Source organism: Megascapheus bottae, chromosome 21, assembly GCF_031878675.1.
Source record: "Megascapheus bottae isolate mThoBot1 chromosome 21, mThoBot2.hap1, whole genome shotgun sequence".
Lineage (NCBI taxonomy): Eukaryota > Metazoa > Chordata > Mammalia > Rodentia > Geomyidae > Megascapheus > Megascapheus bottae.
Window position 1 is genome coordinate 29,350,490 of NC_143529.1, and position 27,326 is coordinate 29,377,815.

Sequence of the window (27,326 nt, forward strand, 5' to 3'; positions counted from 1 at the left end):
TTCAAGTGGTAGAATGATAGCCTTGAGCACAAATGGGCTCAGGGACAGTGCCCAGAACTAAGTTCAAACTAGCCTTTCGAGTTGGAGCCCTCATTCCTTCATGGCACCCCAATATCCTGAACCACCCTGGACCTGAGCCAAGGTCTTCAATTCAAATCCTAGCACTGCTAAGAAAAACAACAAAACAACAACAACAAAATAAACAAAAAAGAGGGGAAAACAAGATGATTGGGAGGGGTTGGGGAAGGGAAATGGGGACAAAAACATGAGAAGGGTTATCAATGTGTGAGAAGTAATATGTGAGGAGTAATATAAATGTAACCCCACTATACATTACAATAAAATAAAAAAGTAAGCAACAACAACAACAACAAAAACAAGTACCCCCTAAAGCATATCTGGCTTAAAAGAAATTGGTAATGTTTTCAAGTTTCATCCATGAAGCAACATTTGTGAACACTTTCAGTTAATATACCATCAAATGGTTATAGCACATTTTGTTTATCCATCAGTTGATAGGCATTGAATCATTTCTACTGTTGGGTTGTTATAAACAATGCAGCTACAAAGATTATGGGATTGTGTTTCCATGCGATACTTCAGAATTTGTGGTGCATTTTCAGATCTCTTATATCATTGGGTTTCACAAATACTTTTGTGAGATAAAACAAGTCTTACTATTTCCATTTTATAAACAGGAAAGCAGATACTCCTAAAAATAATTACATAATCCATGTTGAATCAGCACCCTAATCCACTTTCTTTTTATTTTGAGGCTAGCCTCAAGATCCTTCTGCCTCACCCTCCTAAGTGCTGGCATTACAGGTGTTTGCTCCCATTCCTGGCTTTCCAGTCCTATATCTACATTTCAATGACATTAAAGGCTATCACTATCCTCAAGGAAAGATGAAGATTGAGGTTGTGTACTTGTAGCTTTTACAAATGAAAGTGTTTACATGTGCCTATTGGAAAAGCAATATCTATATGAACTTCCAGATTCTGGAAAAAAAAAAACCTGTTGCCATGTGTTTTTGCCCTCATGGATAGTTAATCTTATGTTGTTACTGTTTTTTGACTTTGTTACCTGGTATGTTGTATATACGTTTAATTGTTTATTGAAAATAGGGAAGGGAAGAGGGGGAAACAAGATGATTGGGAGGGGGTGGGGGAAGGGAAACAAGGACAAAAACATGAGAAGGGGTATCAGTGTGTGAGAAGTGATGCACCTGACAAATGTAACTATAACCCTCTAGACATTATCACGACAAAAAAATGTTGCCATAACAAGCAGTGCAAATTTTCTACAACAGAATTAAAATAGAATTATTTCTGTACCCTTGGATAGGAACAGACATTTTTGTTCTCTAGTTTTGGGTGATTTTACTTTCAAGGAAAATGCAAGGACAGATTGTATTTGTTTGCAGTTCTAAGGCTTCCCAGAAAGAAGCATGGCTTCAGATTATTATTTTTTCCTCCTAATTATCATTCCTCTTGGAGACTTGTTTATGACTTGATTTAAATCTTAGCAATGTCTATTAATATTTTAGTTCTGGTTTCTGACACACACAATAGTATTATTCATGTAAACTGCCAAAAGCATTCTGAGTCAAACCTTACGTTAATACATCCTTTCTAGATCTTGAGTCTTCAGATATCCACATTTTCAGTGGATTTTGGAAATGGTTTCAACCAAGTTCCTCTGCAGCACATGTATTCATGAACTGAAAATTTCCTACCCAAAGAAGCAGCATCTGTTCCAAGAAGCAGACGCTTAACACACAAACCACAATGCTGTGTTCTGTTGTCCCTGCTGGAAATGTCTTTCCTGTGTTGTATCTTGAAGGGTTTGGATTCTTCTTCCCCTTCTCTGACTTACAGACTTACTCTCCTTATGTATCAAAACTCAGTATTCCAGGACCAGTGCTGGTGGCTCATATCCTAGCCAATCGGGAGGCTGAGATCTGAGGATCAAATCCAGCTTCAGCAGGAAAGATTATGAGACTCTCCTCTCCAACCAAACATTGAAAAGCCAAAAATGAAGCTGTGGATCACGTGATAGAGCATCGACCTCGAGTGCAAAAGCCAAGTAAGAGTGCAATGCCCTGAGTTTAAATCCTAGTATTGGCATGAAACAAACAAATCCCCAGTCCCTCCCAGACCCCCAAACTTTTATTCCATTGTTCACACTGTATTGGAGTATACGCTTTCTCTATCAGATTGTGTGTTACTTAAATGTTTTTTGTAAATCTCTAAAACACAGTAGCAATCCTAAGATAGTCACACAATGAAGATTCATTGATCTGGATTGATTTTGTGATTTGGTGTTTTGCTGATAATGGTATTTGAATTCAGGGCGTCACCCTATCTTGCAGACACTTGATTATAGATCCACATCTTCATCCTCCTCCTCTCCCCTGCACTTGTTTTTGTACTGATTAATTTTTATTTATTTTATGCTAGCATCAGGACTTTAACTCATAACCGCATTCTCTTTTTAAACTTTCTTGGCTGGTGCTCTATTATTTGAGCTATGACTCCAGGCAAGCATTTTGCTGGTTTAATTGAAGATGGAGTCTCACAGACAATTTGCCTGGCTGGCTTCTAACTCAGATACCTTAGCTATCAGCAATGCTGTCAGAGCTAGTATTAGAGGCCTGAACCACCAGCACTTAGCTTGCACTGCTTATTTTTGTGATCTGTTCTCACTTCCTGTAGAATCATTCACAACCATATTCACTTCCCACAATAGCTAGAATGACATATGACACACGTCCTGCTTCTTCTGTTGGGACAGAGCCTCATGAATGTTTACTAGCTGGATCAGCTTAAACTGCTGTCTTCCTGATCTCTGCTTTCCATGTAGCTGGGATGGCAGATGTGCAACATTTCACAGAGTTATTGGTTGAAAGTGGGTCTTGTAAATGTTTTTTTCCCCAAAGTTCTCTTCAAATCTTTCCTCCTAGACTCAGCATTTCAAGTAGCTAGGGTTATAGGCATTGGCTGTTAGTGTCTGACTTGGGTTGATCTTTTTAATAAGATTTCAAGAATTCTTGAGTTCTGACTTTGAAAATTATGAAATCATGATCAGCATTACTGCCAACGGACACCTCTTGCACTTTCATAATACGAAGGATTAAGCAGCACTTATAAGATTTATAGTCTCTAGGAGCTAGACCCAGTACTTAGAAAATGAGTGAATTCTATACAAAGTGGGAGTCAAGTCATTTGATTGCAGAAGCAATATGAATATTAGTCAAGACTCCCAACGCATATACATGCAGTTGGTAGGATGTGGACGTGTGGGCTGTGTGGAAAGATTAGAGGTGGGAGATTGAGTCATGTTATGAATTAGTTTCACAAGGATCACTTAGTCTCTCCTTCTCCTGAACTGATGAGCAATTCTTTGGCAGGAGTTCCTTATAGACTAGATATGGTTGCACCAGATAAAGCCTTATGGATGTGTTCAGTGTTTTGGGCCATTAGATAGGTGGATCTGAGGAGCTGCAGGGGTATGGCATCCGATCACAAGACAGGTACGATGCTGAAGACAGAAACATCGGCCACTTCAGTGAACAAAGTAAGGGAAAGTCCAAAAGCCTGCAGTTATATTCTTGTGAAGGGTAAGGACAAAGATGAAATACAAGTATATCAATCTTTGTGCCGGATGCCAGTGGCTCTGTGCTGTAGTCCTAGCTGCTCAGGGGGCTGAGCTCTGAGGATTGTGGCTTGAGGCATCTGAGCTGACTGTTTCTTCTGCCTAAAAAAATCGTTTTTCCAGACACCTCTCCCCAAAATGTAGTCCTCTGAGCCCCTGAGCCCCTCATCTTGCTTTATGCTCTCTCTTTTAAAATGCTGTTCTGGTGTTGGAATTTAGGGCTGAAGCACTGCCCCTTAGTTTTCTCACTCAAGACTGGTGCTCTATCACATGAGCCATACCTTCGCTTCCAGCTCTTCGGTGGTTCATGGGAAATAAGGGCACTTGCCACTGCAAGGAAACAGGGAAAGACAAAGTGTCAACTAAAATCAAATGTCTTATCTGAGATGCCATGGAATGTCCCGATTACCCCTGAAATGTGGCATTGCATGTCATTACCACCTTTGAGGGAAAGAAATAGTTCCAACTATACATCTTCTGGTGGGAAGATCTGTTGGTATGCATACATTGGACTCCACCTAGGTCATTGTAATGTTTGAGAATATAGGAAACTCAAGTGGCAGAAAAAGTCATTAGCTTCCCTAAGCAGAAGCCAAATCATAAGAGAGAAGTTTGGCTATCTAAATCCATTTGTTCTTCTGTTATCTTTCTCTGGCTCTTTGAGTTGTATCCATCTTCTGACTGCTGGTGAATTTGATGAAATACTTCCAGATATACCGTAGAAGAACAGCATCATCCATGAAGACACATGCTTCTGAGGAGCAGGTAGATACTTAGGGTAACTTTTCCTCATAGCTCATCAGTGAATATTTTCACCTGCTTGGTCACCAACAAATGGGCTTATCCTCAGAAAGCCCAAGTGGGGAGGCCATGATGGAGAGACAAATGGCAATGTCAACACACTCTTTCTACTGGATTTTGCTGAAGGTATGCACCATGTAGCTTATGAACTCATTCTTTTATATCTGGAATGTGCCATGGTAGCTGGTACATATTGGTTATTCAGTAAGTACCACTATATAAATGAACTAATAAATGATTGCCCAGAAAAAATGTCAAATGTGATCTATATTTACCCTACAGTTACAAAAAAAGAATCCAAATAATTGCCAATTTCTGAAATGCAAAGGGAGGCATTTGTTAAAGAATCCCCTCTGGAAGGTACAGCTGAGAATCCACTAATGTAATCAGGACTCCAATTACATCGGCTTTTATAATAGACCAGATGTCAGTCGTTTGAATAACATTTGGCAGTAAGCAGACATAAGTGCTATATATTTTAAGACAAACAATTTGGGTCATGAACCAAATGAGTGTCCAATTTTTCAGCCTGTATTCATAGGTTTAGACTCACTTTGCTTGGAGAAGGGTAAGAGATAGATTCTTTGGATTAGTAATTTGCAGTTCTTTCTTCCAGATGTTATAATTATTGGGCTCTCAATAGGAACTTAGCAGAAAGCAACCAGCAGTATCACTTATGAAGTATTTATCTGTTACTTCTGTTTTTTGGGGTTGTAGCCTATTTCATGACATTAGTGAGATCATAGAATCCTGCGAAACTCTTTATAATGTGAACAGTTCAACAAATGGGTGTCTTTGGGAGGAGCATTAACCTTTCATGGCAACAAACTTCAATACTTCCTCATTACTGGCTCTCTCTTCACACTCATCCAAAAGAAAACAAACAAGCCTGGCCTCCACCTGGGTTATTGTACATCTACAAAAGGTCAGTGGTACTTTAATGAGGTGTGTGGCAACTGTGCTGGTACAAGCCCAGAGGTCACAAGTTGGCAGCTGAAACTATTTTGTTTTGTTAGGCAGGCACAACTTGTTTTGATTTTTTGTTTTTTAATATTTAAATTTAAATGCCATTAGGTAAGCATGTTCTTATGTATTCAGTGAGACTCACCATTCCAGATTTGATCGACATTTTGTCCAGTACGTTTCCAGCTTCTGCTGACACTGACCTTGTCACCAAGACTAAGCCATAGAAGGAAATAGAGATTGAGACAGAAGAAGCTTATTTTGGTTTGTGTAAGGAAGTACGGAGTACTTTTTCATCATTTCACGGTAATATAGTCATTAGCATTTTAAATCATTGCTTCCAGAACTAGATGAAACTGATTTTGGAATGAGCCTCAAAACTTGGTTCTTGTTGACATCTGCCCATATTAAACAATGATGTAGCTTGACTTGAGCCTTAGAGGGATCTCTTGGGACTAAACCAAAGACATTAGCATGCTCTCAGTTGTTTGTATTTGGATGTGTGACTTTGGCGAGAATAGTTTTGAGAATGTACACCCAACACTGAGAGCAGCTTTCCTCCCACAGCTCTTGAATTAATTTTATGGCATTTCAAATTATTTACAATTATTATGTAATTCAAATTATTATTTATTATAAATAATTTATTATTTATTGTAGTTATATTATTGTATTGTATTTATTATTATTATTAATCTCATCTACTTTCTTTCTAGATTTCCCACCTGGATTATACTGGGATTTCTTCTTCTTGTAATAGTACAGACTTATTCTTTCTTTAATAATTTTATATCCATGCATCCAACTCATTCATTATTTGTTGAGCAACTACTCTGAAACTTTTGATCCAGATACACCAATCCTGGCATTCTTTTTTTTTTGCCAGTCCTGGGCATGGGCTCAGGGCCTGAGCACTATCCCTGGATTTTCTCAAGGCTAGGGCTCTACACTTGAGCCACAGCACCACTTCTGGCTTTTTTCTATGTATGTGGTACCGAGGAATCGAACCCAGGTCTTCGTGCATGCTAGGCAAGCACTCTACCACTAGGCCAAACTCCTGGCCCCTCAATTCTGGCATTCTTGATTGAAACTAACTTTGGGTGATCACCTTTGCAACATGAACACAACTTATTGTAAGTTAGTGATTTAGAAGGTAATGAATTGAGTTGAGGAAGTATTAAAGATCAAAATAAATTAAAAACCTAAAAAATTTCAATTTAAGAGATGCTTAGAACATTAATTTTAGGTATTTGAGTTTAAGACTAAGTATTCTGTTTTAATCCAGTTGTTTCCTAGATACCCCAATTGAATTAAGCAGGGTATTAAAATAAATTTTTTTGTTAAGAAATTATTTTAGGCATAATAAGGGTTTGGACCTCCTTCTAAAATTGATGAGACGGTTTTTGAATGTAGGAATCATGTAATCTGGTTTATTTTTATCAGGAGTATTTGCTACTTAGAAACTAGGCTGGAAGGGTTAAGATGGGAAGGGAACAAGCAAAGGAAGAGTTGGGAGGTAGTTCCAGTGATGGGAATGTGGTGGCTGTGGTGTGGTTGGAACTATTGGCAGCTGAGATGGAGAGAAGACGACAGGTTTGAGAGAAATGTGGAAGATCGGAGAAGACCAATGCAGAGGAAATGAAGGGAGGGGCTGAGGAAGTGGAGCTGTAGTAGAACAGTTACTTAGCATACAAATGGTTGTGGCTTCCACCCCCCGCCCCCCAGTGCTGAAAAAGAAAAAAGGAAGCATTCAAGGAATACTTGCATATTATTTTGGCTGAGTATTTGTCAGTGAGGGGGAATCCAGAAATCTGTCTAGTGGTCTTCTGTTTGCGTAAGGGAGCCCATTTAGTGTTGCAGGGACTAGAGAAATGAGATTTGCATACGCTCTCATTAAGGCTGGACAAGTGGAATTAAGCAAGAAAGATACTGCTCAGTTCCTGAACCTTTTAGTGTTAATTCTTTCTTATGCCAATGATAGGAGACTTAGAAACTGTTGTTGAATTCACCTCCAGTGGTCCCAGTTTTTTGTTTTTTTTTTTTGCTCTATTCTCATTCACTTTTCCTCCCATACCTCAGCTCTAGAGGTTTGTATCACTTGGCATGGGTCCTGGAGGCCAAGATCTGTCTTCAGGCCACATTTTTTCCCCTGATCTGATGAATATGAAATTCCTTTGTATTCAATCTCAATCCCAAATGGGGACCAGGGGCTCCTTTCCCCTATTATGCCTCCTTTTTCCGGGGAATGTCTTGAAGAAAAGAAGCACTGTAACTTTCATGGGCTCATGGGTATAAATCCCCAGGCCTAACACTTCAGGCTCACTCAGCAGGAAGCTGATTTCTCCTAGCCAGTCCATGGACAAGAGTTTCCGCCTCAATTCCTGCATCTGTAAGAAAGGGCTAGTAATAATTATTATTACCTCTCAACCTTATGATGAAGACTTAATTCATGTGGTAGCTTACTGAAGTTTGACTTGGAGCCCAGAGTTGAGACCTCTGGGCTCCTTTGCATCTGGAATATGTGCCCATGAGACATTGGAACAGGTGTCTCAACAAGGTTAAGACCCAAAAAGAGTGTAACAATGGAACTGACTTCCTATACTTCTTATGAGAATTTCAGGAAATACATAATTCAGAATGCTTCCAAGTGTGATTGGAGTTTGAGTAGGGCACTTTAGATCAAGGATAAATTAGAAGCACTTCATGCCTGTCTCTTATGAAAGAAATAATAACTCTCTTTATGAGAGAAATAATAAAACATGTTCTAACTGCATTTAAAAGTTAGCTATCATTTGAAATTCAAGGGCATCCTCCACTATTCTTGCTGATTGTATTTTCCAGAAATAATGAATCTCTGGGATTCAAATGAGAGGATCCTGAACTCTGATGCCATGGGGTGGGCAGGCGGGGTACAGGAGTGAATACATGGGAAACAAGCTCTGGAAAATCCAGAGCACCCTAGTCTGCTGGGATAGGAGTGTCTTAGCCACAACTGACTGGCAGTACCCATCTGGCCATATGCAAATTATTGAAGTGAAGTTGGGAAACTGGAATTTTTTTTAGATCTAATTTCTGGAGTTGTATGTTAAGGTATTAACATTACCATTTTAAGAGCTCCTTTGCTTAGTAAAGAATGAAAGACACACATGTTCTATGGAAGATAACCTGTTCCAGTCCCTGGGTTACTGGTTTAGAAAAGCTAATGTAGACTTTTGCAGATTACTTTGTGAAATTAGGCAGACATGGGATCATGGGAAGGTCAGTATAAGTAGAAGGTGGTTTAAACCTGAGAGGCCCTGGTGTCGGCAGGATCAGCACAGCAAAAATTCTGTGGGACAGGAGAAGGACTGGACTTGGGAGTGCTTGGATACTGTGTGGATGAAGCTCAAGATATTCCCAAATACTTCACAATCTGATCTGGGGCCAGCAACAATGCCATACGTGTCTGCACTTTGAATACCCAAGTTGTTTTTACTTCCTCTGCAATCAGGTTACACAGAGGCAGTATTGTTCAAGTCCCTCTGCTTCCTGGGCCTGAATTGCACCTACTGAGAATGGCTATGGTCTCATGAGTAGTTAAGCAATGGTTCACTTTTATCTGGAGACTGCTGTAGGCCTTATTGGGCACAGATAATCTGAAGGATGACTTTCCTAGAGCCAGATAGGTAAGCCTGAGGCTAAACTGAATGACATAACAAGGAGCCAAGACAATGACATGCATAAACTTATGGATGCTTTATCAGACTTTAACTTACCTGGTTGTAGTTTTCATTATGAAGCAAGGCCTAGGAAAGGCTTTGTGCTATTTCTGTCAGGGTCCTTTATCCACTGGCAGAGAAAAGAAAAGTACAAAATCAGTGGGAGAAAGATGAAATCTTATTAATCAATACTAATGTTTGAAATGACAATCAGATACTTGATTGATTGATTAATTAATTAATGACTTATTCCAGTTTTGAAGCCTGAACTCAGGGCCTGAGTACCATCCTCAGCTTTTTCATTTAAGGCCAATGCTCTACTTGAGCCATACTCCCACATCTGACACTTTGGTGGTTAATGGGAGATAAGAGTCCCACAGATGTTTCTTCCTGGGCTGACTTTGAACTGTGATCCTCAGATCTCAGCCTCCTGAGTAGCTAGGATGCAAGCATGAGCCATTGGAATATTACTTAAAAGTTATACGACCAATCCTAGTTGATGAACTGTTCTGAATTTTGCCCTGACAGAGGAGCACTTAGCAACAGTTGGAGACCTTGGTTTTCATAATGAAGGGAGGAGGGAGGAGGGGTTTGCTACTGGCATGTAGTGGTGGAGACCAGGGATAGTTCCACACACTCTGCTGTACAAGGAACAGTCTGTCACAAGAAGGAACCACCAGGCTGAACATGGCAACAGTGACAGGTCTGAGAAATCTGCCATTGTCTGAAACAAGAATTCGTATGTGTGTGTCTATATAAGAAGGAACATTTACAAATGAAACTAGAGACATGACACGAAGGTTGACACATGTATGCACTGGCTTACAGGTATGTGCATGTCTGATTACAGCAAATCACCATCCCTCATGAAAGTTTACCATCAGGGAGAAGCTCACCTGTTCTTATAATAAAGAAATATTCTCACTATAAAGGAGATGATTAGAATTGTACATACAGGCCCTCCCCCCCAAAAGATGATTATGTTGTATATAGATAGTGATCATACAAACAAGCAGAATTTGTAGAGAAAAACCATGGGTCTTGGATTCTTGCAAAGTAGACTTAGCCATTGAATTATCCCTACCAGCTGCTCCCAGAATATGGTGGAGCTGGTTCTTTTGGCCACTTGCTTTAAAACAGATGCTCTAAAAACACAGGAAAATTTACAGCAACTAAGTAGAGGTCGAGAAGCTGGTGCCCCAGCGTGCTGTGGACTTGCGGTGTGTCATGTTTATGAGGAGGCACTCCCGACCTGCTCATGTGTGTCAGGATTTCCCCTGAGGTACAGACTGAATTGTAGAGGACAAGGGGTAAGAGAAAGCAGCTATGGCATGCTGAAGTTCATGAAACGGCCAGTAAGAGAGAAGAAGGAACGGTGTGTTCGATTTTCTTTTCCTGAAAGGATGGTGTTGGTTTATGAAGTATCTTTATAAAAGGAAGTAGACATTTTACTTTTACTACAAGGGGCCAGGGGTGGGATGGTACTCTGGGATGAAATTTTTGTCCATCTTGATAAACTAAGGTAAGTGTTTCCCCTTCTCCCCACCTCATCTATCAACCACCTCATTATGCACTCGGGCTGTCAAGAGACCCAGAAGAAACCAACACACCACTAAGATTCCAATTAGAATACATACATGAGATCTTTAAAAAGTCTCTATTGTTAAGCCCGAATGATGTACACATCCCCTTTCTTTCCTAGTGAGTGCCCATCTTCTGTAGTTCCCGTGATCAAACTTCTCTCTCACCTTTGACCTTAAACAAGCCAGGAATAGTATGTATTTACTAAGTGCTTACCAGATGTTGCAAGCACTTCACATGTGGTATTTATGCAAGCCTCACCTGTGAAGTATATATCATTATCCAATTTCAAATAGAGGCCCGGTGAGGTTAAATAATTTGTTGAAAACGATTTGATTGGTAGGTGAGGAGGTGACATCATTCTCATCTAGGTGATCTGGTTCCAGAACTGGTAACACATATGTTTCTCAATTGTTTTCTTGAATGTGGCCTGAAATCAGGATTTGGGCTGTTTCTGCTGACTTAATTTTGTTATAGAGAATATTGAAAGTGATGCCTCCCTTTTTCCCCCTCTGAGACTTTCTTTTAATTTTCTGTATTGTCCTCAAGAGGAAGAACAATAAGTAGCTAAGAATTTGTAGTTAAATCTATATCTATTTATTTATTGCTATTATAAAGGTGCTGTACAGAGGGGTCCGTTACATAGGTTGATGAGTACATTTCTTTTTGAATTGTGTTGCCTCTTTCCTTGCTCTCCCCAAGTTTTCCTTTTCTGTCCCCATCACAAGTTGTATAGTTCATTTTCAACATAGCGTCTAGTGAGTATCACCATTGTATTTGTTCACTTTGTCTCACTCTTTCAGCTGCTCCCCTTTTATTCTCCCAAAGACAGATAAATTAACAAATGAGAAGAAATAAAAAAAAACAGCAATAAGGAGGAAAAAATCCCCTCTGGTTTCCATTTCTTGGAGTTCATTTAATAGATATTATTTTATATAATCAGATGCACATTGCTATTGAGCCTTTGTGGTCCTCTCCTAAGAACATTTTCCATTAGTCTCACTCTGTGTGAATGTCCACAGACCTAGATAATTGATCTTATTTCAATGTATATTTTGTCTTTTACTATCCAGTGTGTTTAGTTGTAGATTTACAGGTACATTCTAACCATAAAATAAATGCACATTAAGATTAGACCTCACTCCAGTGAGAATGACCATTATCAAGTAAACTAACAATAAGAGATGCTGGTGGAGTTGTGGCCAACAGGGAACTCTAGTATATTGTTGGTGGAAATGTAAACTTGTTCAGCCACTCTGGGAAGCAGTACTGAGGTTCCTCAAAAGACTAAACATAGGGTTTCCTTATGCCTAGAAATCCCACTCCAGGGCATTTATCCAGTAGACTATAAACAAAGCCACACTAAAGCTAACAGCACAACCACATTCAGCATTATTTACAGCATTATCTGCAGCATTATTTACCATGGCCAAGATATGCAATCAACCCAGTTGCCTCTCAGTAGATGAATAGGTGAAGGCAATATGGTGTGTATATATGTGTGTGTGTGTGTGTGTGTGTGTGTGTGTGTATAAACACAATGGAATTCTATTCACTCATCAGAAAGAATAATAGTATAACATTGTAAGGAAATGGAAAGATTTGGAAAACAATATATTAATTGAAGTAAGCCAGAAGCCAAGGAAACATGAATTGTATGAGTTCCCTCATTTGCTGTAACTAGGATTAGAGATATTTTCTGGCAGTCTTTACAGATTCATTAAGCAGTAGAAGGGAAGACAATGTTAGAGAGAAGGGCCATGAACTCTAACCTTACAAGTTGAGTGATGTTCAACAAGTTACTTAATGTCTCTGATCCTTAGGCCCCTCATATGCTAAGCAAATAGTCATGTATCCTTGAGTCATTGTAAGGACAAGATAATAAAATTCAGGTATGGTGCCCAGTAGTGCCCAGTACATAGAAAGTTCCCCATAGATTTGATTTTTTGGTTTTGTAAGAACTGTAGTGATGGGATTAGAGAATGGAGTTCAATTAGCAAGCAAATCCCTGATAAATTTTTTTCAAATTTTTAAAATTTTAATTAATAGAAGAGTTACATTATATTCATCAGATAGAAGGTGCATTACTTCACAAACATTGATACCCTTTCTCATGTCTTGGTCCCAATGATGAATGTTTTTAAAGTGATATGAAACTCATTCTTTAAAATTTTTTATTTTTTATTTTCTTTAAAGTTGCTATACAAAAGAGTTGTCAGTTAACAAAGCAGTTTACAACTACAATGCATCTTAATGTCCCATTTCAACATTCTCATCCATCCCTTCTAATCCACTTTTTTCCTCACTCTTCTTAATTTTGTAGGATACACATTGCTTCTTCATTGCATTCTCCCTTACGCCCTTTTTTTTTCATTCATCTATCTATTTCCTCTAGATTCTCTCCCACCCATTTCCAGTACCTATTTCTTGATTTTGCCTTCCTAAGGAATTACACTATTTGAGTTCTCCCTTGTATTTACCATACTTCAGTTAATACATTTGTATACACTTGCATATCACCCAATATATATATATACTCATAAGTTTATAACCTGAATCTGACTTCCACATATAAGGGAAAACATCCATTGTTTGTCTCTTTGGGCCTGACTTCCTTCACTTAGCATACTTTTAATATGGGGAATTAACGTCAGCCAGGGAAAGTGATTTGATATTTTAGAAACTCTAATATATAAAGGGCAGGTATTGTGTATTGCACCTGTAGACAATATGTGGTTCTCTGTATAATTTGTCAGTTAGCAATTCCTTACTAGTAACATTTTTAAAAAATTACTTGTAATAAAACATCTGCACTTAACCCCCAAAATCCAAGAAGAGGAAGCTAGAGATAGGACACCCAATGAGTTAATATTTTTGCCATGGAAGCAAACACCAGTTACTATTTTGTTGACAAAATACAGCATAACACAAAGATGACAGGAATCTAGGTATAGCTGGAAGGGCCTTTGAGAATGACTTACATTGTTCCTTCTTTCCTCCCTCCCTGCCTGTCTTCCTTTCTCCCTTTTCTCTCCCTCCCTTCTTCTATCCTCCCCTCTTTCCACTTTCCTTCCTTCCTTCATCTCTCTTTTCCTACTTCTTCATTTTGTGTATTTATGTTTGTAGTGTGTGCGTGTGTGGAGTGGGGTGTCATGGGGTTTTGAACTCAGGGCCTGGGTGCTGTCCCTCAGCTGTTTTGTACAAGGTAGGTACTCTACCACCTTGAGCCACTGCGCTACTTCCTGTGTTTGGGCTTTTTGGGTTGGGTTCTCATTCTATGGCTAAGATGGCTGGAAACTCTAGACCAGGCTGGTCCATGATCATGCTTCAGGCTCCTGAGTGTTGAGATTACAGGCAAACCCAACCACTATAGGCAGTTTAACGGTTTGACAGTGAGATTAATTTGAGATGATTTAACATACTATAAATACAGCAGTGTAAAAGAAAAAGCCTTGGTGTGAGAAAGGACGCCCAGGGGCCCCACGTGTCTCAGGAACTTCATGAAGACCTCAAGCTCTTTTTGGTAGAACCAGAGCCTGCGAAAATTAGCAAGGCACGCCCTCTGGAGGTCAAGATGAGACTAGACTTGTGAAATGGCTTAGGTTTTGGCAAGATGCTTTTCCCTTCAGCAGGATTTTGGAGCGGAAAGAAACTCCTTAATTTGAGAGGATGTGACTTTAAGGTTTGCCAAGGGGGAGGGGAATTTAGCACAAGGGGGCTAATTAGTATAATTCAGGTAATTAGACAATCCGTTTACATTCCTTCTGAAGCTTTCCCATCACACTAATTAAATAAAGCAGCAAATCTTTAATGACACATCCTTTTCTTTGGCAGGAAATCCAAGAACAGCAAACAAAAGAAACAGTGATTAATTAGCAGATGGTGTCCTACTTGTATTTACTTTCTCTCATTTCTGCTACAAGATTGATGCTCTAAGTTCAGTTACAATTTGCTAAATTTGTCAAGGTCTAAAAAATAGCAGGTCCATTACATTTGTTTGTACTCTGTCTGCTTAGGAAACTTCTGACATCAGTTAATGATATGTGCATGATTATGTGTCATAACTTACCTTTATGAAGTTAGGGAAAAGAAAAGATGCAATTTTGGCTGTAGTTAATAAAACCAGCTTAGTAATATCTCCATAGGGTGAAGCTAACATTCACATTTAGCCAGAATATTTTCACTTAAAACTTGCTTCAATAGGAAAATGGCGCATGCCAAAGATATTTTACTACTTTGACCACTAAAGATCAATAGTATATGTTTTTTTGAGTTGCATAAATTATTTTATGTAAACAAGTTGGAGAAAATGTAGTCATTCAGTACTTTTTTTTTATGCAGGTCATGGGGCTTGAATTCAGGTTCTGGGCGCTCTTACTGAGCTTTGTCTAGTCAAGATTAGCACTCTACCACCAATTTTCTGATAGTTAATTGGAGATAAGAGTTTCATGGACTTCCCTACCTGGGCTAGCTTCTAATCACTAGCCTCAGAGCCTTCTGAGTAGTTAGGATTGCCCGCACGAACCACTTGATATATTTTATCTATGCAAATCCCTAATACCTTGGTAACATAAGTAATGGAACTTTGTAGGCACAACACTACTTAGTACTCTACTGTCTTCTACCTGCAAATTTAGAAAAATGTATTTATGAGGAGGAAGCATCACCACCTTTGTTTGTTGTGCCTGCACTGGGGTTTGAACTCAGAGCCTGGGTGCTGTCTCTTAGCTTTTCTATTCAAGCTTGGTGCTCTACCAGTTGAATCATGGATCTACTTCTGGCTTTTGCTGGTTATCTAAAGATGAGTTTCATATATATATATATATATATATATTTTTTTTTTTTTCTGTTCAGTCTGGCCTCAAACCTTGATCCCCAGATCTTGGCATCCTGAGTATCTAGGATTACAGATGATCAGCTTATTCTTCTTTTAAGATGCCTTAGTTGGGTTTTGTTTTTCACTGAACGTGAGCTAAAAGTGAATCCGAGTTCAGCTGGCAACTCCAGCAAGACAATAAATTCTAGGAGTCCCAAGAATTACAGTGTCAGAGAAGTACAACTTCCAGAGTCTAAAGGCAATATGTAAAATTGATTGAAAGATGCAACACTTAAAACTGAAGATACAGCTGGTTGGGTGGCTCATGCCTGTAATCCTAGCTACTCAGGAGGCTGAGATCTGAGGAAAGTGGTTCAAAGCCAGCCTGGGAAATAAAGAACGACTCTTATCTCCAAAGACTCTCTAGAAAACAGGAAATGGGGCTGTAGCTCAGGGGTAGGGTGGTAGCCTTGAGCTGAAAAGCACAGGGACAGTGCCCAGACCCAAAGTTCAGGCCCCATGACCCACAAAAACAAAAAAACAAAAACCAACCAAACAAAAAAACTTAAGATACAGATAACCGTGAGGACAAGTTTCTTTACTAAGCACAGAAACACTATATAGATGACTTTAACAACATACATGGGCAGGATTATTTTGCATCAAAAGACCTGGAATGGTCAATATCTAAACCTGGGATTAAATATTATTACAATGCAAAAAAGGTCATGGGACAATATTTTGTCTTCACATTTTAAAAACTCTTGCTATTAGAAGAAAATAGCAATAAAAAATAATCCGGAAGGACGGGAGTCTGGCCTAGTGGTAGAGTGTTTGCCTAGCATGCACAAAGACCCAGGTTCTATTGCTCAGTACCACATATATAAAAAAGCTGGGAGTGGTGCTGTGGCTCAAGTGGTAAAGCGCTACCCTTGAGAAAGCCCAAGGACAGTGCTCAGGCCCTGAGTTCAAGCTCCAGGACTGGCAAAGAAGTAAAAATAACCTGCAGTTGTTTCTTTTGATCTATGAAATAATTAATAGCCTGATATTTATAAATATTATCTTACAGTAATGAGATTGCTTAGCAGTGATCAAACACTTAAATTCACAGAAATTATGCTAATCATTTGCGATTGAAGTGGTTATTTTTAGAAAAAGAGTCATTACAGACTTAATTTTGGCTTTTTCGGTAAGTCGACAGAGCAAGTTTATTTAAAAGCAAAAGGAAAGCTGGAAAAAGAAAAGAGTAACACAGACTCCCTAAAGAGAGGGAAACTTAGTGTTGAGAGTCCATGCAATCTTTCTGTGCCCACTAAATATATGGTATGCTTCCCTCCCTCCACAGTGCATTGTCGGTCTGATTGGCCAAGCGGTAGCCATGTGCCATTGGGGAACCTTCTGATTGGACCCCTAAGCATGAGTGTGGAAATGGAAGGACCAGCACTCCATCCTGACTTTTGTAAAGTGCGGGTGTTAAAGGGCATGTGCCAGAGTCTTGGAACCTGCAGGGCTTTGGAAATGAACTCAGTGGTCCTTGCCACCAGATTCCATGTTCCTGTGTGGCTTCTTTCAGGGTGTATTGGGGATCACTTTGTGCAGCTACATAGGCCACACTAGAGGTTTCTTCCCAATGGCCTTTTATCACCTGTTTGTGCCCCTTTCGCTGGTAGATGGGACTGAGCTGGTAACAGAAAGAAGAAACAGTTCCTGGGGCTTCCAAAATCAATAATGGCAGCAGCAGCAAGCAGAGCAAGGAAACGAGTTCCAAGTGCAGGAAGAGTTCCCGAGAGAAACTGCATTTTCTGTCTGTAAAATGAGAATAAGGAAGCTATTTTTTATTTTTATTGTAATGTATAGAGGAGTTAGTTATATTCGCCAGATAGTAGGTGCATTACTTCTCACACATTGATATCTCTTCTCATGTTTTTGTCTTCATTTCCCTTCCCCCTCCCCTTTCCAATCATCTTGTTTTCCCCCCTTCCCTTTCCTATTTCAAATAAACAAATAAACTTATATATAGTATGTCAAGTAACAAAGTCAGACACTGTAATAATAAGAGATTAACCAAAGGGCAACAAAAGAGAAGAGAAATAAGATAGTATAGTAAGAACAACAATCAGTCAAGATAAAGCTCTTGTTTCTATATCCTAGAGATCCTTTCATTTAGGTTTTGAACTACGGTAATCCTCTGCTAGGAGAATCTTAGATGAGGGAAACCACTGAGTCTATGTTCTTTTGGGTCTGGAAATGAAGCTATTCTTCTAGGTTGATGTGAGGGCTAAAAGAAGTTTACAGCATTCAGTAGGCATTCAATAAATTGTATCTATGGGCTTACTCATGGATCTCTCGCCCATCCATCCATCGGTCCATTCACCCATGTCTTGGCATTTTGTACTTATGAAAGGACATGTGCCATGAAAAACTGAACCTAACACACACACACACACTCACACACACACACACACACACACCGTGTTTGTACACACACACACACAAAATCTTTTGTTTAACACAGTGTACATTCTTTTCTCTATGAGTAACTCAAGTAATCTAATGCATGATATCATATATGCAACTCATCTATGTCGGTAAAATACACGATGTTATAAATGAACATCCTCTGAATATCTTACTAAGAATTTAACTTTATTAGGTCCACCCTTGGAAGAACCACCGATTCTGAAATCAGTATCAATTCAGCATATCCTATGGATAAAGACATACTCGATGTAAAACAAAGCAGTAGTGTATGAATCCAAGATGCTTTAAGTTGCAAAGACAGATGGAGGTGGGGTTCTGGCATTGAAGACTGTCATCTACCAGCTGCATGTTTTCCTGAAGTTTGCAGTCTGCCACAGGTCAGCTGGCCCATGATTTTCTTGTGGCGTTTCATTTAGAGAAGCCTGACAGATTTGGCCTAAGGAGTATGTTGGAATGTTCCAACAGTGTGAGGAATGAAGGCAATTCTCTCAGTGACAGATTGATCAATTCAGCACCATTCTCGGGACAGTTCTTTAAATATTTCCATGCAACTGAAACTACCAGTCACTCAGGCTGCACCAAGAAAATACCAGGGTTTGGAGGCATAGAGCACCAGTTAATGAGCAAAAGTTTGAGTCCTAGACATAGGCAAAAGAAAAAAAGAAAGAAAGAAAAGAAAAGAAAAAAACCACATGAAACCCAGACATAGGCAAAAGAAAAAAAGAAAGAAAGAAAAGAAAAGAAAAATAAACACATGAAACCCAGACATAGGCAAAAGAAAAAAAGAAAGAAAGAAAAGAAAAGAAAAATAAACAAATTAAACCCAGACATAGGCAAAAGAAAAAAAGAAAGAAAGAAAAGAAAAGAAAAGAAAAAAACACATTAGACCCGGTGAAACTTTGCTGTAGCTACTAGGTATGTGTATGTATGTATCCCTCTATTACCAAAAATAAAGCAATACTCTTTAATATAAATTTATATTACAGTCATATTTATAATTAAAAATAGAATATATTTATAGATCATTTCCAATATTTTATAAATCTATAAATAGAATACTAACCTTTTATAAACTATGCTTCATATGATAGAAGTAAGCATATTTATAATAATTACAAATAATTTGTACAGTATCCATTCTTACACACTTATAGAACCATACATATGATTTTAATATCAATTATATTGAAATGCATTTTGGTATTTTATCTTTAGCAATTTTGTGTGTGTGCTTGTGTGTGCATGTGTGTGTGTGCACGTGTGTATCTGTGTGTGGGGGTTTGAACTCAGGGTTTTGTAATCTTGCTTAGTTTTTTGCTAACGATTGGTGCTGTGCCAATCGAGTCACACCTCCACTTCTATTGTTTCTTTTCTTTATTTTTTTGGTGCTGCAGAAAAATGAGGAAAGCATTGTACATTTCTGATGGGCGGACATTTCTGTGTGTTGCTGATGAGCCTGTTGCTGTTTGCTCAGTGTTGGTGGAGTGGAGGTGAAGAGGGAGCTAATGAAGGTTAAAACATCAAGAGCTCTAGGATACTGACTTTTGCACAGGAATTGAGAATTTGCTGTAATGCTTCTTGGAGTGCTGCCTTTTTAATTTTTTTTAATGAGCCTTTTTTGGTTTCACTAAGAGAGGAATGATCACCTGTCAAGCTTCTGAAGCCTTTCTCTTGTACTCACACTGTGATTTTTGTCCTTGGGCTTTTTCAAGGCTAGTGCTCTACCACTTGAGCCTTGGCACCACTTCCGGCTTTTTTTCTGTGTATGTGGTACCAAGGAATCGAACCTGGGTCTTTGTGCTTGCTATGCAAACATTTGACCACTAGGCCAAACTCCTGGCACCACTTTTAGATATATTTTGAATTTTTATTTACTTTGGATTCATAGGATTAAACCCAGGACATCCTACATAGCAAGAATGTCCTCTATCACTGAACTCAACTCAAAAATTTGAATCTGGGAATCCATGGTTGGTCATGCTGACATATGCGATGAATTGTCATACATGTCCTTGCTATAGCTGATTGAGTAGGTAGGTAAGAGATGACAGATTTTTTTTTTTTGGTTCAAGACCAGGACTTGAATTTGGTATATGATGCTTGCTTTTTGCTCATTGGCTGGTGTTGTACATCTCCAAATGTAAGATGACAGAATTTGAGAACTTTCAGATTTGTGGAGGAATTAGAGAATTAACAGTAAAGCAAATAAATACCTTAGCTCTTTCTTTCCTCACAGCTGAAGTGTTCATCAGATAATCTACAAAGTAGATAATTTTCTGGAGGATAATGAGAGTAGATCCTAGGGCTCTGAGAACTGTTCTTCCATAATTCTACTTATTTTTAAAGATGCGACTTTCCTTTGTAAGATGTGCCAAATTATGGGAAGTCATGCTGAACTTAATTATTAAGTTATATAAACTCTTTTAATTACCTTAATTTTTAAGGAATTTAACCATTCTATTTATTCAATAATAAATAAATGTGTAAAACCTCAGCACTAAGGGGAAAACCTATATAAGTGGAAAAAGATTAGAAAAGACTTAGTACAATAGAGTCTGAACAATATAATTCCGAGCAGTACTAAAAATTAAGTTAGCTTATAAAGGAGAAAAAGCCCCAAGGCCTAAGCTCTGTTTCCCTAGCTTTCTTCTGACTCCATTAGCAAGATTTGCATCATGGTTGTATTTTCTTACATTTTGTAAAATCTGGAAAGCATATCATGACAATCATATATGTCTCCAGTAAAAAGACATTTTTTTTGCCAGTCTTGGGGCTTGAACTCAGGGCCTGAACACTGTCCTTGGACTTTCTCAAGTCCAGCATTCTACCACTCGAGCCACAGCACCACTTCTGGCTTTTTCTATGCATGTGGTACCAACGAATTGAACATGGGTCTTCGTGCATGCTAGGCAAGCACTCCACCACTAGGCCAAACTCCGGGCCATTTAAAGATATTTCGAAGGGGCCAATGCTCTTGTTTATATGATATTTACACCTTACAATCTATAATAAATGTAAAAAGGAGACACACTCTTTGTATGTTTACTAAAGAAAATGCTGTGGTATTCAACAGAATATAATAGTTAGTGATGATCAGATCATTTGTACGGGCTTTTTTTTTCTTTCAGTACTCTGAATCAAACCCATGACAGGCAAGGAATCCACCCCTGATGCACATGCCCGGACATTTTGGTGTTTATAAATACTATTCACACTATGAAGTAAGTTACTAGCGTATATCCTTAAAATGTCAGCACAGCTTTGCAAGGTGGATACTTGTCATGCATTGAATTGTTGAAGTATGTCTCTTCAAAATTCACACATTGATATTTTAACTCCAGCACTTCCAAATGTGCGCTTATTTGGAAATAGGAGTATTTCAGATGGAATTAGTTAAGATGAGATCAAATTGGAGCAGGTGAGTCCCTGAACAAATATGATAGCTGTTTTCATAAGAGAAGGAGTTTGGACCAACCAGATGAGAAGAACCCCATGCCAAAGAATGCCAAGGATTGCTACCAAATAACCAGAAACAGGAACTTAGTATCTCACTCATCCATCAGAAGTAAATCACTCTACTGGCATCTTTTCTTTCACATCATGTCTTACTATTTGTACGCAGTTGTACAAATGGGCTACCAGTCAACAAATCAATTTATACATGTAAGACACATTATACTTATAATTTGGTGACATCTTGATTTCAGGCTTGTAACATCCAAAATTGTGAGGCAGTATGTTTTGTTGGTTAAGTGAGCCAGCTTTGTGGCATTTTGTTATGGCAGTTGGAGTAGATTAATACAGTAATTTATGATTGTGGTCACCATTTTATAGATGACCAATCTGACTCACAGAGATAAAACTGTTCAAAGTCAAACAACCAGTATGAGGCTGTGATTTTAATTTCCTGCATCATTTTCCAAAGTCTAGTTCAAGGAACTTTTACATGAGAATCATGTTAGAAAGGCAAATTCAGGGACGCATCACACTACCACAGAATATGTAACTGAAGAAAATGTAGAAAAACAACCCCTGAACTCTGCATGAACTCCTTAATGTTTATTTTGCTACTGAGTTAGAGACCCTCAATCTTCTCACTGTGATCTATTGAAACTGGGGAGGAGTGTGATTTGTCAATTAGATGATAGGCAAGTTTTTATTTGGATTTTGAATTTTGCTTGACCTCTATTTCCCTCTTACAGTGAGGACAATTGAATGGACTTGATCATACTTTCCAGAATCCAATCAACTCTTTTAAAGTTGAAGGCTTATAAATTTAAGAGTTTAAGGCAGATGATAAGCTGCTCTCAGATAGCTTCAGATCATTTTATTAAGACGAAAGAGGAAGAGGTACGTCAGTGCAAAAGCTACCTACTTATCTTGCGAGGGTAATGAGTCAGTTATTGGAATTTATACTCTGGAAAGATTTGGCTTCTTCTTACCACAGCCAGGGCTCTGCCTGAGTGTAGAGAACTCGTAGCATCCTTCTTTCTGTTGAACCTCCTCTTCTATATGACTGTGGTTTATATGTCTCTGCAGGCTTCGTGTCCAAGATGCTAGCCCTCAGCTTTGTGGTATGGAAATGTGAACATCCTCTAGTATCATAACAAACAGTGTGTCTCAAATTTTTGGTTCCTTTGTTTTTATTGTTTCATGGAGGGCAAGATTTATTGACTCTACCATCATAACCAACACTGACCTGGAAGAGAAACATTGTAGGTCTAAAACTACTAATTTCACAGAATACCATCACTCTCAGATAGAGCACAGGACCTAAATTGGCTCTGCAGCATGACTAAATTGTTACTTTGATAAAAAAAATAATACGTTTGCCTTTTTACTTCACTTCAAAACATTTTTTTGCCAGTCCTGGGCTTAGCTCAGGGCCTGAGCACTGTTCTTAGGCTTTTTCTCAAGGCTGGCACTCTGCCACTTGAGCCACAGCACCACTTCCAGACTTTTTCTATGTATGTGTTACCGAGGAATCGAATGTGGGTCTTCGTGCGTGGTAGGCAGGCACTCTACCACTAGGCCAAACTCCAGGCCCCAAACTTGAAAACATTTTATGTGAACTAAATGTAAGAGATGAAGGCAGATTTCATTTAGTTTGTGAAATCACAGTCCTTGATTCAAATATCGAATCTGCCCACAAGGTTAATTATTATTTTTGTTCTCATTATAAATCTCAAGATCTTTCCTTACCAAGATTCACTGAAACATAGCTACACTGATCAATTGTTGCTGCTCAATTAAGACCTCCTCAAACTTAGTGGTTATAGAACAATGTTTGATCATTTCTTATGTTTCTAAGTATTGATGTTTCAGATCCTCTACCGTCTCCTTCATCCATCCCTGCTCATAACTGCTGTACCTTCAGCTAGGGATCAGCTTGGCTCAGAATCCAAGTCCTTGTTCATATACCTGATAATGAGGACTTCCTATTGGCTAGAATGGGTCCTTTGTCCTCTATGGCCATTCTCCCCCATTAGGTGAAACCAGCTTCTCTATCAGGCAATTTGTGAATGGTTTTCAGGAACAGGAGGATAGGAGAGGTGCAAGTATCTTGAGATTCTTCAATGACTCATTCTTCCTAGAGAAATGAAGAGAAATCAGAGGTTATTTTACCTGAGGAATGTGTTGCACATCTGGAATCTGGTCACAAATGACAAGTGCATGCAAGTTAGAAAAGATTGTAAGACTGATACAACTTAATACAAGATTTTCTACTTGAGTTATACGTGTATATCATAGTGAATTTGTCTTCCCTCTTGTTGGACAATAGTGATCAATGTAAATCACGTACCCTTCATCCACCTAGTTTTTGTTGATTGAACACTCAAAAAGTGGAGGAGAAGATGAACCCAGTGCCTAGATTGATAAGTCCATGACTTCCATTCTGGTCAAGCCATAGATCCTACCCAGGAGAGCAGCTACTGTTGGCAAAGGCAAACAAGTGAGAAGAGCAAGTTATAATGGATCAGGATAACTGTTACACATCAAGTTAGAAAGGGCTGATGTGAATTGTGGAATGCACCTATTTTGCCTAATGTGGCTAGAGACAACTTTTCTGGCACAATGGCATTTAGACTGAGATCTAAAGGGTAAGGACAAATTTGTTATTCTAGCGGTGGGGGAACAGAGTGTCTAGTAGAGGGGAAACATGAGAAGATTATAGGGCAGGGAAAAACCTTACATTGTTAGTGGAGGATTCTGGAGTCAGAGTCCTGTCTCTGGTACTTAATGGCTCCAAACACTGGTGGTGAGTTTCTTAACCTCTTTGTTCCTCATTTTCCTTATCTTTAAAATAGTGTGAAATATAGAACGGAGAGTCAGGAAATAACGTTATAATACATGGGAGACTTTGTAGACAATGCAGTGGACCTTTCCCTCACCTAAAATATACAAGGAAGCCTTTCGCTATTCTTAAGCCAACTAGGTGATTTGTTTTGATTTTGAAAGATTGTATTCCCCTGCCAAATAGGAAGTGGTGGAAGAGGCAAGGATAGAGGCAGGAAACAAGGTAGGAGTGCAGGGAAGAGGAGAAGCTAGCTTTGGACAGATTTATTGCCATCACTGGATAGATAGGAAAAGAAAACAAGGCATCCGCTGTAACTCCTAGGTTTCTGCCGTTGACACCCAGATGAATAATGGTAGAGTGTTAACTGATTTGGGGATTGTGAGGTCAGGTGGGGTTTAAGTTCTCTAGTCTAAGTCAGAACTAGAGTATGTTAAGGCATTATTCTTAAAAATATTATTCCAGTTCTCTCTTTTTAATGTGTGAGAAAAAATAGCTAAATGGTTTGGAATGGTTGAAGGTCATTATAGAAAACAAACTCTCAGAATGATATTCTGAGCTAGGTGATCTTTATCACCAATTTGAAGAACAAGAAAACCATGAAGCAGTGAAAAAGAAGGACCCAAATTAAATTCCGGGGAATATGGTCCCAGTGACAATGCTCTGAGCTGCCAGAGTCGTGCTAATTTGATAGTATATAAAGGAGAGCAATTTTGAACATTTCAATTTTTAATTAAATTTGACCAGTGTCCAAAAGCATTTCAATTCAGTATGTCAATTTATGAGTACAACGCATCCCCATCAATGTTACCTCTTCCATTATTGTCTTCCACATCTCACAAACCCCACCATTTAATCAGGTTGAATCCATTGACAAGTGCATTGAAAATTTTGACTGCATCCACCCTTCCTCTTTCTTTTTGTATTTCCTTTTTTCCCTTCTTTTTGACTGCACTCATGCTTCTTTCCTTTCCTATTTTCTGTCCCCCTTCTTGCCTTGCTCCTCCCATGGCACTAGAAGTTCTAGTTTTCTGGTATTCATTTTGTTAAACTGTAAGTTAGTAGTGCAAAGGAGGTATACTATTGGAATTCTCCCCTGAATATATCATACTTTAGTTGATACATTTGTACGTATATGACCCTGCATATGTTTACGTAATTTTGACTCTTGTTTTGTTTCTTTTTGCCAGCCCAGGACTTGAACAAAGCCGGGGTGCTGAGGATTGAGATCTGAGGATTGAAGTTGAAAGCCAGCCTGAGGAGAATCTGTGATACCCTTATCTCCAAGGAATCCCCTATCTCACTCCCCAAAACATCAAAAATAGAGCTGTGACTTAAGTGGATATTATCCTTGAGTGGATAATATTCAAGGAAGCATCTAGGCCCTGAGTTAAAGCTGCAGGACCAGCACCAAAACAAACAAACAAACAAATCAACAACAACAATAACAACAAAAGGGCACAGTGTACACTGTGTTCATCAGTGAGCTGATGAAAAGAGTGACATTGATTAAGATGCATTATACTCACAAGCTGACATGCTGAACTGAAATCCCTTGTACAACCACTTAAGGACAATAATAGTAATGAAGGCTTAGTGTAAGCCTGGGGTAAGACCAAATCTAGAATAAACCTTCCTTGGAGTTCCCTGGTAACAGATGGTACAGTCTGCTTGCAGAGAGAAAGAAAGAAAAATTTTTTTTGATGGGTCATGATGCTTGAACTCTGCCTGGGTGCTGTCCCTGAGCTCTTCAGCTCAAGGCTACTGCCCTACCCTTGAGCCTTCAAGCCTCACTTCCCATTTTCTAGAGGTTAATTGGAGATTAGAGTCTCAGGTCCTTTTGTGGTCCGGCTAGTTTTGAACCTTGATCCTCAGATCTCAGCCTCCTGAATAGCTAGGATTACAGGCATGAGCCACCGTGCTCGGCAGAGAATGAAAATTTTAAAGGAGACATTTTGAGAATGCATCACAGAACTGAAAAAAAAACCAACAAGTGGAATTAATAACACAAAAAATGAGAGATTTATTTACTATAGAGGACCAATTATAATGGCATTTATGTAAAGTATAGTAGGGGTGTTTGCAGGAGAAAACTATTTGGCATGGTTTCTTCTTTCATTCATTTGCCCTCAGAGTCAGCTCTTAAAACATTAATAAGGTGCAATAGAAACTATAAAATACACTATGATTTATGTGAGGCAATAAAAAAAGAACTTGTACAAACTGGAGATTGTCAGTGAATCACAAGCTTCATGAGTGGCTAGATGGACTTTGTAATCCAGTGGATGTGGTTTACAGAAGCCTGTAGTGAATGGGGCATAGTTAACTATGGTTTTTCCTGAGAAGGGCAGTGCCTGTGTTTACTGAAGGTTCTCTTCTTCACCCTTCCCTTGTCTTTCTTCAATTGTCAGATGATATGCTCATCAGTTATCCAAAGATCATTAAAAAAATTTGGATTAGCATCCATTTGTATAATATGCGTAGTTTTCACCTCTATGCACGTAGTGCACTTTGAACGAATTCACCTTCCCACTACAATCCATTTCCCCTTTGCCCTCCTTTATTCTCTTTCCTCTTCATAAAGACCCATAGTAGTGGTAGGAAGGAAATGGCTTTAGTAGGTTTAAGAGTTAGATGACTCTATTCATTGGAATAGAAATGACTGTCATTTATTTGGAAGCTGGCTTTATTGAATCCTCAGCTTCAATTTCTTTTTTTTTCATATATTTTTATGGTAATTAATAGAAGGGTTACATTATATTCACCAGATAGAAGGTGCATTACTTCACATTCATTGATACCCTTTCTCATGTCTTGGTCCCCATTTCCCTTTCCCCACCCCAGCCCCTCATCTTGTTTTCCCCCCTTCCCTATTCGACTTCAATAACCAAATACACATATATATAATATATCAGATAACCAGGTGAAATACTGTACCAATATGAGATAACCAAGTTATACAGCAAAAGAGATGAGCGATAACATAGTACATTAAGGACAACAATCACTCATTATATGGCTTTTATTTCTATATCT